Raw genomic sequence first — 4,213 nt, forward strand, 5'->3', positions numbered from 1 at the left:
CCGGGGATTTCTCCCACGCCAAAGGGGCCAGCCCCGAAAGCTGTGGCCGGCCCTCGGCGTCCACTGCCGCCGCTTCCACGGCACCACAGAGCCTGGGGCTGCGGGCTCGCCTGTGCCGCCTAGGCCCCGACGTACGAGGCCCGCTCGGGGGGCGTTTTTTTTGCCCGAAGCCGGCACGGGGCTTGCGAACGTCCGGGGATTTCTCCCACGCCAAAGGGGCCAGCCCCGAAAGCTGTGGCCGTCCGTCGGCGTCCACTGCCGCCGCTTCCACGGCACCACAGAGCCTGGGGCTGCGGGCTCGCCTGTGCCGCCGAGGCCCCGACGTACGAGGCCCGCTCGGGGGGCGTTTTTTGCCCGAAGCCGGCACGGGGCTTGCGAACGTCCGGGGATTTCTCCCACGCCAAAGGGGCCAGCCCCGAAAGCGAAAGCTGTGGCCGTCCGTCGGCGTCCACTGCCGCGCTTCCACGGCACCACAGAGCCTGGGGCTGCGGGCTCGCCTGTGCCGCCGAGGCCCCGACGTACGAGGCCCGCTCGGGGGGCGTTTTTTTGCCCGAAGCCGGCACGGGGCTTGCGAACGTCCGGGGATTTCTCCCACGCCAAAGGGGCCAGCCCGAAAGCTGTGGCCGGCCCTCGGCCCCCACTGCCGCCGCTTCCACGGCACCACAGAGCCTGGGGCTGCGGGCTCGCCTGTGCCGCCGAGGCCCCGACGTACGAGGCCCGCTCGGGGGGCGTTTTTTTGCCCGAAGCCGGCACGGGGCTTGCGAACGTCCGGGGATTTCTCCCACGCCAAAGGGGCCAGCCCCGAAAGCTGTGGCCGGCCCTCGGCCCCCACTGCCGCCGCTTCCACGGCACCACAGAGCCTGGGGCTGCGGGGCTCGCCTGTGCCGCCGAGGCCCCGACGTACGAGGCCCGCTCGGGGGGCGTTTTTTTGCCCGAAGCCGGCACGGGGCTTGCGAACGTCCGGGGATTTCTCCCACGCCAAAGGGGCCAGCCCCGAAAGCTGTGGCCAGCCCTCGGCGTCCACTGCCGCCGCTTCCACGGCACCACAGAGCCTGGGGCTGCGGGCTCGCCTGTGCCGCCGAGGCCCCGACGTACGAGGCCCGCTCGGGGGGCGTTTTTTTGCCCGAAGCCGGCACGGGGCTTGCGAACGTCCGGGGATTTCTCCCACGCCAAAGGGGCCAGCCCCGAAAGCTGTGGCCGGCCCTCGGGCGTCCACTGCCGCCGCTTCCACGGCACCACAGAGCCTGGGGCTGCGGGCTCGCCTGTGCCGCCTAGGCCCGACGTACGAGGCCCGCTCGGGGGGCGTTTTTTTGCCCGAAGCCGGCACGGGGCTTGCGAACGTCCGGGGATTTCTCCCACGCCAAAGGGGCCAGCCCCGAAAGCTGTGGCCGGCCCTCGGCGTCCACTGCCGCCGCTTCCACGGCACCACAGAGCCTGGGGCTGCGGGCTCGCCTGTGCCGCCGAGGCCCCGACGTACGAGGCCCGCTCGGGGGGCGTTTTTTTGCCCGAAGCCGGCACGGGGCTTGCGAACGTCCGGGGATTTCTCCCACGCCAAAGGGGCCAGCCCCGAAAGCTGTGGCCGGCCCTCGGCGTCCACTGCCGCCGCTTCCACGGCACCACAGAGCCTGGGGCTGCGGGCTCGCCTGTGCCGCCGAGGCCCCGACGTACGAGGCCCGCTCGGGGGGCGTTTTTTTGCCCGAAGCCGGCACGGGGCTTGCGAACGTCCGGGGATTTCTCCCACGCCAAAGGGGCCAGCCCCAAAAGCTGTGGCCGGCCCTCGGCGTCCACTGCCGCCGCTTCCACGGCACCACAGAGCCTGGGGCTGCGGGCTCGCCTGTGCCGCCGAGGCCCCGACGTACGAGGCCCGCTCGGGGGGCGTTTTTTTTGCCCGAAGCCGGCACGGGGCTTGCGAACGTCCGGGGATTTCTCCCACGCCAAAGGGGCCAGCCCCGAAAGCTGTGGCCGGCCCTCGGCGTCCACTGCCGCCGCTTCCACGGCACCACAGAGCCTGGGGCTGCGGGCTCGCCTGTGCCGCCGAGGCCCCGACGTACGAGGCCCGCTCGGGGGGCGTTTTTTTGCCCGAAGCCGGCACGGGGCTTGCGAACGTCCGGGGATTTCTCCCACGCCAAAGGGGCCAGCCCCGAAAGCTGTGGCCGGCCCTCGGCGTCCACTGCCGCCGCTTCCACGGCACCACAGAGCCTGGGGCTGCGGGCTCGCCTGTGCCGCCGAGGCCCCGACGTACGAGGCCCGCTCGGGGGGCGTTTTTTTGCCCGAAGCCGGCACGGGGCTTGCGAACGTCCGGGGATTTCTCCCACGCCAAAGGGGCCAGCCCCGAAAGCTGTGGCCGGCCCTCGGCGTCCACTGCCGCCGCTTCCACGGCACCACAGAGCCTGGGGCTGCGGGCTCGCCTGTGCCGCCGAGGCCCCGACGTACGAGGCCCGCTCGGGGGGCGTTTTTTTTGCCCGAAGCCGGCACGGGGCTTGCGAACGTCCGGGGATTTCTCCCACGCCAAAGGGGCCAGCCCCGAAAGCTGTGGCCGGCCCTCGGCGTCCACTGCCGCCGCTTCCACGGCACCACAGAGCCTGGGGCTGCGGGCTCGCCTGTGCCGCCTAGGCCCCGACGTACGAGGCCCGCTCAGGGGGCGTTTTTTTGCCCGAAGCCGGCACGGGGCTTGCGAACGTCCGGGGATTTCTCCCACGCCAAAGGGGCCAGCCCCGAAAGCTGTGGCCGGCTCTCGGCGTCCACTGCCACCGCTTCCACGGCACCACAGAGCCTGGGGCTGCGGGCTCGCCTGTGCCGCCGAGGCCCCGACGTACGAGGCCCGCTCGGGGGGCGTTTTTTTTGCCCGAATCCGGCACGGGGCTTGCGAACGTCCGGGGATTTCTCCCACGCCAAAGGGGCCAGCCCCGAAAGCTGTGGCCGGCCCTCGGCGTCCACTGCCGCCGCTTCCACGGCACCACAGAGGCTGGGGCTGCGGGCTCGCCTGTGCCGCCTAGGCCTCGACGTACGAGGCCCGCTCGGGGGGCGTTTTTTTTGCCCGAAGCCGGCACGGGGCTTGCGAACGTCCGGGATTTCTCCCACGCCAAAGGGGCCAGCCCCGAAAGCTGTGGCCGGCCCTCGGCGTCCACTGCCGCCGCTTCCACGGCACCACAGAGCCTGGGGCTGCGGGCTCGCCTGTGCCGCCGAGGCCCCGACGTACGAGGCCCGCTCGGGGGGCGTTTTTTTGCCCGAAGCCGGCACGGGGCTTGCGAACGTCCGGGGATTTCTCCCACGCCAAAGGGGCCAGCCCCGAAAGCTGTGGCCGGCCCTCGGCGTCCACTGCCGCCGCTTCCACCGGCACCACAGAGCCTGGGGCTGCGGGCTCGCCTGTGCCGCCTAGGCCTCGACGTACGAGGCCCGCTCGGGGGGCGTTTTTTTGCCCGAAGCCAGCACGGGGCTTGCGAACGTCCGCGGATTTCTCCCACGCTAAAGGGGCCAGCCCCGAAGGCTGTGGCCGGCCCTCGGCGTCCACTGCCGCCGCTTCCACGGCACCACAGAGCCTGGGGCTGCGGGCTCGCCTGTGCCGCCGAGGCCCCGACGTACGAGGCCCGCTCGGGGGGCGTTTTTTTGCCCGAAGCCGGCACGGGGCTTGCGAACGTCCGGGGATTTCTCCCACGCCAAAGGGGCCAGCCCCAAAAGCTGTGGCCGGCCCTCGGCGTCCACTGCCGCCGCTTCCACGGCACCACAGAGCCTGGGGCTGCGGGCTCGCCTGTGCCGCCTAGGCCCCGACGTACGAGGCCCGCTCGGGGGGCGTTTTTTTGCCCGAAGCCGGCACGGGGCTTGCGAACGTCCGGGGATTTCTCCCACGCCAAAGGGGCCAGCCCCGAAAGCTGTGGCCGGCTCTCGGCGTCCATTGCCACCGCTTCCACGGGACCACAGAGCCTGGGGCTGCGGGCTCGCCTTTGCCGCCGAGGCCCCGACGTACGAGGCCGCTCGGGGGGCGTTTTTTTGCCCGAAGCCGGCACGGGGCTTGCGAACGTCCGGGGATTTCTCCCACGCCAAAGGGGCCAGCCCCGAAAGCTGTGGCCGGCCCTCGGCGTCCACTGCCGCCGCTTCCACGGGACCACAGAGCCTGGGGCTGCGGGCTCGCCTTTGCTTCCTAGGCCCCGACGTACGAGGCCCGCTCGGGGGGGCGTTTTTTTGCCCGAAGCCGGCACGGGGCTTGCGAACGTCC

The sequence above is a fragment of the Pelecanus crispus genome, chromosome 24, assembly GCF_030463565.1.
Source record: "Pelecanus crispus isolate bPelCri1 chromosome 24, bPelCri1.pri, whole genome shotgun sequence".
Taxonomy (NCBI): domain Eukaryota; kingdom Metazoa; phylum Chordata; class Aves; order Pelecaniformes; family Pelecanidae; genus Pelecanus; species Pelecanus crispus.